The following is a 13781-nucleotide window of genomic DNA, read 5'->3' on the forward strand; positions in this document are numbered from 1 at the left end:
CAAGTTCTCTTTGTGACGTTTACCACAGATTATATCTATACCTATATATCTATATCTATACCTATATATTTATCTATACCCATATCTATCTACCTACACTTATACCTATTTTTACACCTACACCTATATTTAAAAGGGTATTCACTGTAGTACAATTTATACTGACAAATATTAAATACTGTAATCTTTTTAAAGCAGTGGATTTATTAAGGAATTTATAATGCAATAATAATCAAACAATGGTATATTATATAGCCATTGTTTTAAGCCAAATTAACATGGGAAACTGAAGATATACCATTAAGTAAAAATAAAGTAGAAAACCAAATTGTGATACAGTACAGATAGAATTTTCTTTAAAATACATCTGTGTATATATCTGTATGTTTTTAGAAATAGATACAAAAATTGAAAGGAATATATCTAAATATGAACAGTAGTTATGGTAAAAAATTATGGGTAACTTTTTTCATCTTTGTACTATTTTCTTTCTTCTCACATTTTTCTATAGTAAATCTTTTATTCTTACAATCAGAACAATATTAGAATATTATCTTAGATGACAGTAAAACTCAGAAAGTAATGGGGAAGTCTGGTTTTAATTGTGCCTTACTGTATCAGGGCCTTCCTGGATGTAGTTCTGTTTGGGATCCTGTGCCCTGGATGGTGGCATTTGGGCCTTTATCAACGATGGCCCATGTCAGAAGTGAGCCTTCCCAATACCGTTATGTAGGAAGTGACATCAAATAAACTTGACCCCCGGAGGGCCAGTCTGTATTACGCTCTGTTCATGGCTGTCTTTGCCCTTCCACATGCATTTATGCTCTTCAAACATATAGTCTAAATATTCATTTTCCAGTTATAACTTAAAGCACAATTTACTCTGCAATTCACTGAAGGACTTGAGGTCAAATCCCTTTACTTTGCCAATTTAGATACCAGAATCTAAAGAAATTCAATACCCTTGTGCTAGTGTAACTCAAGTTCTGTCTTTTTATTTTTTTTAATCTTGAATGCTTCCTTTTTGCTTACCTTAAATCTTGTCTGTCTTCTCTGCTTCTGTACAAATCCATGACAATTCAATAGAGAATATATGTACGTAATCTGCAAGACACATAGATACGTAGATATACTCTGTATATCATGCTGGAACACATGTCTTTTGAAGTCCCATACATCTGCCAAGACACATAGCTGATTATGTCAGGCTCAGAGAACTTAGACACTGTCCTGTAGAAACGCATCTCTTCCTTCACTGGGCCTCCCTTGGAGTATTGCATAAAGCCAGCGTCTAAGTGGATGGGAGGAAAGAATTAGCAACCAGAGACCTTAATCTTCTGATATGTTTCTGAGTTCATCTTGTTTCTCCTGAACCCCAGTAAAATGAGGAAACAGCTCAGGTACAGGGGCAGCCTTGTATGCTCTCAGGCCTGGACCAGAGAGCATCTGGCCGTGAAGAAGGCAGACCCACAAACCACATCCAGAGAGGATTTTATTGACTCCAGGTTAGATATAAGTTTGACAAGATATTATGAGTGGCGTGCTTTAATTCTCAGGCGAACTGGAACGTACAATGGACAAACAGTCTCTCCCCGCTCGGACTGGCACACTAGCCAGACCCATCACAATAGGACGTCCATAGCGATGGGAAGCGGGGTTCATTCCACTTGCTCCCTCAAATTAGTACCATTTTAATTTGGCTTTCGTTCTTTGGAGCTGGTGTGTAAGAGTCTATTGGGAGTGTTGAATTAGAACCAGATGGGTTTTTCAGCTCAACTCTCCTCCCTTTCCTGTTATTCTGAGAAAACAATCCCAGATCATGGGCGTGACCGAGAGGAGACCATTTCAGTGCTCAGCGAGGACTGCTTTGCCCAATTCTCATCTTGTGCAGAAAATCCACGATCTACAAGATAATTTTTCTGATGAGCTCATAATGGTTTTCTTTTAAGTATTGCTACCTAAAGAAATTCAGTAGCTTCTTCCATTTTTTCCTTCAGTTCTTGTTTTGAATTTTCCTGACTTTGTAAAAAGCTACAGTGTTATCTTCTGGACTTGTTGAGCAAATGGTTTCCCATGCAGGATGTAAGAAGCTTTATCAAGCTAAATAACATTTTAAAGTTGTTGGTTAGTGAAAATATTACTGAATCACCAGGAACATTTCTATAATAATTTCGTCTAGAGAATTTTTGCAATTTGAGTCATTTGTATTTTGCTTCTGAGATTTCAGTCAATTTCTAAAATCCAACATTCTCTTCCTATTCCACTTCAATAACATTTTAATGATTCAAATACTTTACTTTTTGACTAAAAAGGGGGCAACTTATCACATTGAGATTTTTCACAATGATGGTCTTCATTCCTATGCATATGTAGATTTACCTTTCTCCTAGGTAATTAATATATTAATAATATATTTTATATATAAATACATAACAAACTAGTATATTAGCTAATATATTTGTTTGGCTTTTTTCTTGTTCTCGCTCTCTTTTACCCACTAAATAAATGAATTACAATATGTCACCTCTGTGTGCATAAGCAACTCTACTGCTGAAGTTAACTGGGGAATTAAAGAAAACTATACAGCATCCAAAACGCTGTCCTGCCCTCTCCCCGCCAATCACACCAGATCACATGGTTAGGGGATTGCAGAACAGTTGTAAATTCCTGATTATACTGTAAGAATTTCCAAATCAAATTCCACTGAAAGCTTGTGACAGTATTAACCATGGCCACAGAGCTGAACCTGGGTTGGGAGCTTGGAGTTTTGCAAATAAAAGCATTTCTGTCGTAAATTATCTGAGTATATATGCTATATGTACTCCAGTCAACATCTATTGACTGAATGAAGTTATCCAGTTTAGTTACTCAGACTAGGAAGTCTTTTTGTGATTTTTAAGGAATGGGGCTATAGAATAGTTATGCTCTGCTTCCCGGAAGAAAATGCTGCGACTGCACTGAGCAAGAGCAAGGAGGCTGCTGGTTGACCATTCACAGCAATCCTGGGTTTGGCTTCTCTCGATGTAGGTGACCCTGGAATGAAGAAAGTGGTCTCCAACTCTGAACCCCATGCTCTTTCTGAGGTGAAACTTGGCCTCCTAAGGATACAACCTTGAAGGTTTATTTGCAAACACCCATGTGTACGTACCAAAGTAAACCCTAGTAATCGCTTCTTTGCAAACACAGACTAAGTCTCTTGATAATTTAGGGAGTTGACTGGACATAGCCATTTCACTTTGTCTCGTTTTGCTGTCTAATCATTTCACAAACAGGCTAGAACTTTTCAAACTGCTGCCTTAAGCCACAATCAATAGATGATACCCATATTGACCTCTTGAAAAAAATGGAATAGGGTGTTTGCCTCCAGCCTAGCAAAGAAGAGGTGTGTTTTATTACTTCTGGACTGCATCCTTTGGCAAAGAAGCTACACCACAGTTATACTGTGGTGTAAGAGTATAACAAAGAGTATAACAAAGAGACTAAAATGCTGGTGAGGCCAAATACCACGCAGAGTAACTCTCAATAAGACTCGTTGATTTCTTTCCTAATAGCTCTTTATTTTTCAATCCAATACTTCTGCCAAGTCATAATTCTACCACCAAATCTCCCTCATTACCAGGTTCTCTTTTCTCCCCAGTGATGGAAGATGGATGCTCCATTGCTGCCTTTTTGGTCTAACATGTATGCCAGTGTGTACAACTGTATGCCTTTAAAGGCTACTTTGGGGGGATAACCCAGGGTGAGCATGGCTTCAGGCCCAAATTGATGGAATCTGTGATTCTTGAGAAAAACAGGATTGAATTTCTTGCTAGTTTTTCTTGCCGAATTTCTGATAGGATTTTGAGCAAAGAAAAAGATCTAAAAGTGTGCTAGCTCCCAGCATCTGAATAGCTCACCGAACAAAAGGGCATTTGTTTATGAAATATCTCTTTACAAAATTTTCCCCCCGGTGATCTTTCCTAGTTCCAATCCATCGCAATGCATGCCTGCCTGACTGCAGGTCCATATTTCCTTTAAAAATAGAGCTGCAGTTCAGTTCTTTTAGAATTTTTAAAAAATTTTAATGGAGAGAATAGAATTTCCTCTTTCATGATGGCACCAGAGGACTCTACCTCTAGAAAGCTGCAAAAATAAACTTTGAAGCTCCTTCTGTGGTGACCACATGCGGGTCCCCATCTCTACCACACACCCCCCAGCCCTCTGTACCATGTGCACCTTTAGTGTCAGAGACTCAGTATGTGACTAGGGATGAAAACTCATCTCTGCTAAGTCAGAGGAAACCGAAAAGGTCTGGTTACAATGGCATGTTTTCAGTATTTGCTTTTTGGAAGATTATGATTTCATTTAACCAAACACCCATGAGCAGATGTGATCCAGCCATGCCCTCAAGAGCTATTGTGATACTGAAAGGACCAAACAAAGACGAACACAGAGTAGACTGTGAAATCTTCTCACAGATTTCAGAGGCAAAGAGAGGGGACTTATGAGCTGCAAGATCTTCAACTGTTAGCTATTTAGACGTGAAATATCCCCAATTGGTTGCGAATTTGTTTAGCAAACCGTGGGTTCAATTTTCAGTTTAAAACTAGATTATAGTAGATTTTTCACATTTAACACCTCTAAGATGTAAAAGATACGGTCATGTTTAATCAGTAATATTTTTCAATTCCAGACCACATCTCTCATATTATTTCAACCGCACAAGAATTGGTCTTTTTGAAAACAATTCTTTGGTTTAGCTACAGCCCGAGAAGGTACCTTTCTTAATTTCTTTATTTCATTCATCCTAATGCTCTCAAAAGTGTGTTTTTTTTCAACCTGGACTTCTGCCTTTGTTTTTCTTACTTTGCCTTTGAGATTAAGCATTCATTAACAAGCCCAGTGTGCAAACACTGATTTCTGTTAAGGGATGGCAACCTTATTGATTGTCCTGTTGTCTCTGCTTATATTATATACTTGCAATATCACTGTGAATTACTTGATCAAACAAACCTTGCTTCTAACTCTTTGGATGGTCCAAAGCATTGAGTATAAATAGCTTCTGAATTCCTCAAGCAGGGAAGAGAAAGTTTTCTTTTACTGAAAGGGCACCCCTCCCATTAGTATTTTGATGAAATGAAAAAAAGTTGCCTGGAGGTGGGCTCCAAGGAGAAGCAGAGCGATGTAAGGTCAGTATGAGGCATATTTGCATTGGAATTTTATTTGTGAGTATCTTCACGTACATTTATCTTGTGACGATTTTAAAAATCTTTGTATGTCTTGCTCGTATGAAGTTAATGTTTTCCTTTATAGTATATGTGAATTTCGCCAAAGTGACCGATGTCTCAAGTTTTCGCTGGAGCACATTCCATCTCAACCTTTATCCCTAAGCCAATCTAGTCAATCTAATTTGGGAAGTATCTTGAGGCATAAACCTATATAAAACACTCCAATAGACATTGTGAAGTTATAAAAATGATTCAAACTTTTCTGGAAGATCATCATTTGATTCTAATAGATTTAAACAATTACAAATCACATTCACTCTGGTAAGTGCAAACCTCATGATAGCAAGTGGTTTTGGTAAAAGCATGGGGAAGGTGGGTATGTTCTGTCCAGCTGCTTAGGGAAGGAGTCTTGGGGTGGAGGGAGATGGAAAGTCTACCTAGAAGGTAGAGTAGGACTGGGGCAGTTGTGTGTGGTGAGGAAACAAAGTTCAGCGGAGGAACTCTTAGGCAAAGGCACAAAGAAAGACGGGCAGGGCCATTTTGCTAAAGGGCAACAGTGAGCCCCGTGCGTCTGTAATGTATGGTAGATGGGACAAAGGACGCAGTGGGAGTACGTGGTTGGAAAAGCAGCTGGAATCACACTGGGAGCTGTTATAGAAAGCTGAGAGATTACATTTTTTTTTTTTCCAGCCAGAAACCACCAAGAGAGCTTCCTGGCAGTGATCCATCCAGGAGGGGAATTCTACCCAAGGGTGGTTAATTTGAGCTGCAATCTTACGAGCATAACCTTTACTTGGTTGGGAAATGGTCAGGGATCTGAGTATTCAGGTCCTAAGACTGTCAGTCCCTTCCTTTGACTGAGGGTCCCGAGAACTCTCAAGTCTTTTTCTCCAGCTCCTGGGGTCATCTGCCCATCTCAATGGGTTTTGCTTTAGCTGCTCCTTCCTTTTGCCTGTGTCATTATGCTCACCTCAGCCGGGTGCCTCAGCTCCCGAAATGGAGGGACAGGATATTTCTCCCAGTGTTTTTTGCTCATTCATTCTTTCTTTCATTCATTCATTCGCTGCACAGCACGCTTAGCCAGGCATCAGGCCAAGTACTGCAAAGACAACAAAGGTAAATAAGGTTCCTTCCTCCATAGAACTTGCTGTCCGAGGGGAAGTGAGACACCACTTCCCCTGCAGGGATGCAGCTGCATCTCTGAGAGTGCCAAGGAGAAGCAGACAGGCCTCACCCACACTGTCCAGCTAGTAATAATGAAAGATGCTATGAGGAAGAGGTCCAGGTGCTTGAAACCAGTGCCTCTCAGCCCTTACTGTGCACATAGTTCTCTGGGGGTGCTTGTTGCAACACAGATTCTGACTCTGTCAGTCTGGGATGCGGTCTGAGAGTCTGCATCTCTAACAAGCCCCCAGACCACACTTGGAGGAACCGGGGCTCACAGTACGTGACCAGGAGCCCTCGCATGGGCTGAAGGGCTGAGAAGATACCATGTGAGTGTGATGTTTAGGCTGATATTGCAGTGGGGAAAATAGGGCTCCCGTGAGGGTTGTTGATGTGCAGGGTGGTGGATGGAGAACTCTTGAGGCAAAAAAAATGACATGTTCACAGAGGGAAAAAAAGACCAGAAAAGATCCACCTTAGGGCCCATAGAGTAAGTTTCCTAGGCTTGGTGTGATGCCATCCCGAGCCCCAAAGCATTCTGTGAACCTCAAAATGGAACGGCGAGATGGAGCACGTTTTCTTTGATTCTCTGAAATTCAACCCGAGTTTCTTCCTCATTGTTAATTCTCATCTTTTCTTTTCCACTAAGCTTGGGCAAAAGAATATTTTATGTAATTAGCATCAGGAAACCGAGGCCACGTTGCCCATTCCATACTCTGGGTTTTGTTATTGCAAAGGAAAAACCTGCAGCTTTTTCCTTCCCATGTAGGTAAAACCCAGCTCTTCCAATGTGTCTTTCTTTCCTGTGAGGCTCCTTTACTCTTCACACAGAACACTCACAACACTTCTGATATTTCTGGTCACCAAATGTGTATGTGAAGGCTTCCCTCCACAGCTGGGTGTCAGACCAGTTCTGACACCTTTTATCTGGAGATAATGTCAGATCCCCCAGGTTAAGGGCTCAGTCCCACAGGACTATCCCCACCACACACACACACACACACACACACACACACACACACACCCCACACACAGAGTCTTCAAATGCCAGTTGCAAGTCCATGTTGTCCCCTGTCCTTCTGACCAACTGGCTATAGATCGGAGGTTCCAATGACACCCTCCCCGGATGTGATTAATTTGCTAGAGCGGCTCACAGAACTCAGGGAAGCACCTATGTTTACCAGTTCATTAAAGAACATAGTAAAGGATCCGGATGAACATCCAGATGGAAGAGATACACAGAGGTGTGCGGGAAGGGGTGGGGCTCCCATGCTCTCCAGGTGCCACCCTCCCAGCACCTTCACATCACATGTTCACCCGACTTGGGAGCTCTCTGAACTCCTTACTCTGGGGATTTTATGGAGGTTTCATCACATAGGCACAAGCCATCATTAACTCCATTTTCAGCCCCTCTCCCTTCTCGAGAGAATGGAGGCAGGGCTGGAAATTCCAAGCTTCTAATCATAGGTTGGTCTTTCTGGGGACCAGCCCTCATCCAGGAACCCACCCAAAGTCACCTCATTAGAACAAAATACACTCCCATCACCCAGGAATTCCAAGGGTTTCAGGAGTCCTGTGTCAGGAACCGGGCACAGAAACCAACAACCATTTTCCATGATCTCACAGTCACGTTCCAGGAACAGGGGAGCTGGGATCATGGATTAATGGTGGGATGAGGTGCAGAGGGCAGCAGGGTTCATGACTGTCCTTCTTCGTGTTCATATCACAGCCTCAGGCTTCACTCTGGCCCCTCCTTCCTTGGCCATGAGCATCAATCTTAACAGCACGGGCCTATTGTGATCAGACTCAGCTCACTTCATCTGTAACTTATCACCCTTTGGATTTTATAAAATGAATTTCCATTTGACAGCAGTCTGGACAGCACCATCAGCACTTTATTTTATTTGTAAACCTAAATTGCCAGTATGCATATTGCTGTCCACTTATTATTAATCATGGGCTTATTTCATTCCCTAAATATATTGTACAGCTCCTTGTAAGCTAGAATCATGTTTTAAATCTTTTTATTTCACTTGTTGGACACAAATAATGGGTCTTAAGGAATTAATTGGTTGGTAGTGTCAATGTGTACATTTCATTTAGTAAAATCCATATAGAGAGTAAAAACTCAGAAAATAAATAGTATAGCTCGATTGTTATAACATCAGCAAGGAAAAAAGGTAGAGGCAAATATAATGAAAATGTTTTAGGCCTTTAAAAATTCAATTCCTACTGCGCGGCCAGAATGTTATGGGATTTAAGTAGCAGAGGTGAGTTTTCATTTTTCGTAGACATTTTAGCCCTATACTGATGCCTTTATTACCTCATGTCTGAATATGTAACGCTTTTAATTTTGGCAATGATGACAGCTTCTACAATAGCTGCAGGCTCCAGATTAAACACTGAAAATTCATTTGAGTTTTGCTATTGGAATGAGTTCAACCAAATGAGGTTTACCTTTGAATGCATGTGAAATGTAGGAGCAGTGATCTGTCATGATTGCTTCTCTTGGTTGTCACATTTGGACCACTTAAAGATACACTGTAAATATCAAATTCAGAAATGAATGGTGCGGAATGCAGAGTGTAATCGGCTGGGTCGGGCTGTGCTTTTTCTGGAATGGAATTAGGAAGTTTTGAGCTGAGGGCGTCAATGTGCTGAGTGAAGAGGTGGTTATAGCAGATAAATGTGCAGGCATTTTCCAGAGACCTGGGATTGGGAGCCACATCAAAATCTAATTTAATGATTAACGTGCCTTCGGGCAGTGTCTATGCCTTTTAAATACCCCTTATCACATTACATGGTTCAACTTTTAAACAATTAACTTTCTACCTGCCTGTACTTAATAATACATAATTTGGAATGTAAATGCACTCCATCCTCATGTCAAAGCCGGGAGAGATATTATTTTCTCTATTCAACTGGTGAGGACATGGGTAGTAAGGCAATTTATAAAGGTTACTCAAGACTATATATAGCAGATGCGTAGGTAGAACTAGATTCCAGAACCGTTGCCACATTTTCTAGAAACCTGCCTGACTATGGCTCATGTCTGACTCATCCCCCTGCTGTGTGGACACAGAGAGAACCAAGGGCTCCCATCCTACGAGGCTCGATTTGCAGAAACCCAGTGGCATTTGTGACTGTCTGGTGGGCTGTGCACTGGCCTGCCCTTCCAGAGGGAAAGTGCAGGAAAAGCCACAGGCACTGAACTGTGCTCTCTGACCCCCAAGCTCCTCCCACCACAGAAAGACTGTCTCCAACATGAACATCACACCCCCCCCCCCCACCTCAGAAACTGCAGCGTGATTTCACAGCCGGCTGGACGGTCCTTCACTGCATCCCGATGAAAATGGACCAATTCCTCCACAACCCAGTTTGTGCTCTAGCGTAATGACCACCCTGTCACACACGTATCGATCAGCACTTCTGAGAACCACCATTTTGTGGAATGTGTGTCAACCTGGTCGGTGCAGGCAGAATTCTCATCCTCCAGCAACGGAGAAAAAAGAGGGGCAGCAAGTCCCACTAGGGCAATGCTGGCACACTGGCACATCAGTTTCCACTGCCAGACGGAAACGGTGCTCTCCAAAACCGAAAAACGTAACAGGAACATTCTCACAAAAGGGTTAATTTTCATGAATTAATTAAAAAAAAAAAGAGCAATCGGTGAAAACCAATTAAAAGGACCCAGACTCATAAAGCTGCTGAAATGATGGCCACAAAGAGCACTTTCAAATCTTCAAAGAACATTAGAATTAATGCCCAATTAATTCTCATCAGATTCACGCAAGGTAGGTTTTATAAAGATGCAAAGCAGAGAAATTGAGAGACACGCCCACAACATGCCCGGGAATCATCACGCAAGTCTCAGCCTCTCTAAATTCCAGGCATAGGTGTGCATGCCCCTCCTGAGCTTGGGAGAAGACGAAAGCCCATAAAAGGTGATTACAACACGAATACCTGATGTTTCAGATGTTTGTCATAAACTCTCAAATAAAATCCATCACCCATAAAGAGGGGTTATTGCGGTAAGCCTCTGACAATGATCTGTTTGCCTCGGGTGATGCTATATAGCATGCCTTTGACACTCCGGGTTTTTAGCAGCTTGTGAAATACAATAACCTTCCTCCAGTGAACGGACGGGAGAGTGATTATTTATACACATGGAAGTTTAGTCCCAAAGCAGGAAGGCAGCCCACCTGCTAAGGATGTCAGACTCAGGTGGGTCTTCCTGACAGCCGGGCGTCCAGTGCTTGCTGGCAGCCTGTTAAGGGTACTGAGGGTAGCAGGGGTGAGCAGTCTTTATCGATGGATTATGAGGCAGAAAAGGGCAGCACTTCTTTATTGGCATTTGCCAGTTTCATAACTCAGAGAAAGCAGGGTGTTCTATGAAACCACGGAGGAGAGAAGGTGACTGGAACGAGGTAGTTTGTTAGGAGGAAAATAGGTGGGAGTCTTTAAGGATCACAAGGAAAGGCCATCCATACCTGCCTCCACACCCCGCATCCCCCAGCTCGTGGCAGGAGGGCGTATGGTGCCTGTTGCTTTCCTGGCCCTCGGCCAGAACAGGAGCCCTAAAGCCCCATCTTTCAGGATTTGAAATCTCCTGCTGGTGTGCCAGCCACTTTATTGCTGTGTTTCTAAAAGGGAGAATTCTAACAAAACCAACTGAGTGACTCCCCATTTTCCTTCCTTTTATATCAAGGTGACTAGAGAGGGACTATGATGTTGGGGCTGTCACAATCGGTTCTGCCTCGCTTGTCCTGCCCAAACCATTCCACCCTCTAAACTGGTGCAGCCCCTGAACTGCCATAGACGCTGCTGCTCCCAGGCCTTGAGGGGAAAGTGGGCACAGTGCCCAGGGGGCCAGAACACTGCCTCCTTGAGTAGAAAAGGTATTTCAGTTTTGTTGCAGTTCGTTCAAGCTGCAATAACAGGACACCATAGACTGGGTGGCTTATGAACAACAGACATTTATTCTCAGATCAAGGCTCCGGTAGTTTCAGTATCTGCCAAGGACCCGATTCCTGGTTCACAGATGGCGTCTTTTCTGTGTGTCCTCACCTGGAGGAAGGGCTGAGGGGCTCTCTGTGGTCTCCATTATAAGGGCACTAATCCCATCGTGGGAGCTCCACCCTCATGACCTCATCATCTCCTGATACCAACATTTTGGGGGTTAGGTTTCAACATGAACTTTTGGGGGACACGAACGTTGAGACCATAGCAAGTTTCTCGTGGGTCCTGTACATGCCATGGATAATAGCTAGAATGTAAGCTGTCATTCAGGCCCCTGACAGGGTGTGGGTAGACCATACCTGCTGGGCCAACTGGGGAGGTGGGAAGGATTCTGGAGAACGTCTCAGGATAAAATGAGACAAAAATGCACATCTAAATAAAATAACACAATAAAATAAGAGAGGGAGAGAGAGAGGAGAGCCAGCATTTGTACACGTTTTAAGAACAAAATGAACTTAATGCCTGCATGTAACTCAGCTGAGACAAACTTGCAGCAAACACCATTTTGTTCACAATGATTAAGATTTTGAAGGATGGCATATATTGTTCTGGGAACAGCTAGGTTGGCAAATTATGAAGCAGCTCTTAAAATCCAGGCCCTTTGCTGGAAGTTGGGATAAAGTTGCTTGCAATAGAGGAGCGGGCACAGGAGAAGGGACAGCCTGGGAGCTTATGTGAGGAGGTCACGGGAACCACGTCCCCTTCCGTAACCCCAAGTCCAAGACGCCACATTTCCCTCTCCAGCTCTGTCTTTTCACTTGAACTCCAGCCACTGATGCAGTCAGTTCTGCTGTCACACGACATATGTGTCCTAACCCTTGCGGCATGTGTCAAATCGGGCAGGCAAAACACAAGGCTTCTGGGGCAATGGGGTGAGGCCCAACTCTCAAACGAGTCATCAGTGACGCATAAAGAAGCTAGAAAACTCATCAAATGTTAGCGGTTTTGCACAGGCTAAATGGCTGAGGATGCACAACGACTACAGTGAATCAGGAGCTTTATTCTGAAGAAGACACATCCTCTGCTTTTGGAAGTGGGTGTCTTGAGGCTGCAGCCACGACTTAAGGTGAGGTGGGGGGAGTGAAGTCTGCACTGTGTGCATCCTGGGTGGTTCAGTTCGGCTGCCTGCAGTTTTCCGAGATCGCGTCCTGTTTTTGGTGGACAAAATTGTCCATAAGCAAACGTGAAATCTGAGAATTCCTGTTGTGCCCAAATTATTCCCTGATGTATCAATTGCACTGGAACAAACCTGCGTTCTCCAGACATTATTGTTTCTGCCAACTCAAAATCTCCTTTGGTTGTTTAATAGCCCTTTGGGGTATTAAACATGCTAACGGAGCTGATTCTCCCCAACCACTTCCCTGTCTACCCACATGCATGGTCCTGCAGGCCATCACTACAGAGGAAAGATTACGATCCTTCACACAGTTCCTCAGCCTCAAACCTGCTGTTGGTCCACATTTTTCTCTTTCTCATTCCCTATATCCTCATACCGCATATCAGCAAATCTTGTTGGGCCCTCATTCAAACTATACTTTGAATACATTCCCCCAATAGATATGATCACATAGCACATACACTGTGTTTATATCCATGTATGTTTGAATATAACCCCCAACCTCTTGTCAGGACTGTAGCTTTCCTCTGGCCATGTTCTCCTCGCAGCCGTCAGAGAGTTCTTTTAAAACATGAACCAGAATATCCCATTCCCAAGTAAAATTCTCTCATGGTTTCACATACACTAAGAATAAAATCCAAATTCCTTTCCACAGCCTAAGGCGCCCAGTGGGTCTGGCTCCCCCGCCTGCCTCTCTGACGTCACATTTCCTTATGCTTTCATATTTTGAGAGGATATCAAGCTCACTCCCACCTCTGGACCTGGGAATATTTTTCTCTGCATTGGCTGATATTTCCTTATATTTTCATGTGTCTAGTTTTTTTTTTCACATTACTCAGAATTTGCTCTGTGAGGAGCAAGGGTGCTGAGCACAAGCACATTGGAAAGATGCTAGATTCGAAGGACGAGAAGTCACAGGACTTGAACGCAGAGGTTTCCACAAAGCGAAGCTGTGAGCGAGATGAAAATCTCCCCGTCACCATTTCTACCTCCAATGCCATCTCCATCTCAGCCCCATCCTTAGTTAACAATTCTGTGTGTGCCCAGTTCCGTTCCACTGTGACAGCCAACTAACTTAATGACCCTTACTAAAAGCTCATAGGTTAATATCTCACCTTAGACATATATGTGGAAAGATAACGCCTTCCAATAGTCTGGCACGTTCCACCCCATGAGGACACAGCGAGAAGATGCCTTCTCTGAACCAAGTGGGTTCTCACCAGACATGGAGTCTGCTTGATCTTGGACTTCCAGCCTCCAGAACTGGGAGAAAT

Source organism: Grampus griseus (genome assembly GCF_964374135.1).
Source record: "Grampus griseus genome assembly, chromosome: 2".
Lineage (NCBI taxonomy): Eukaryota > Metazoa > Chordata > Mammalia > Artiodactyla > Delphinidae > Grampus > Grampus griseus.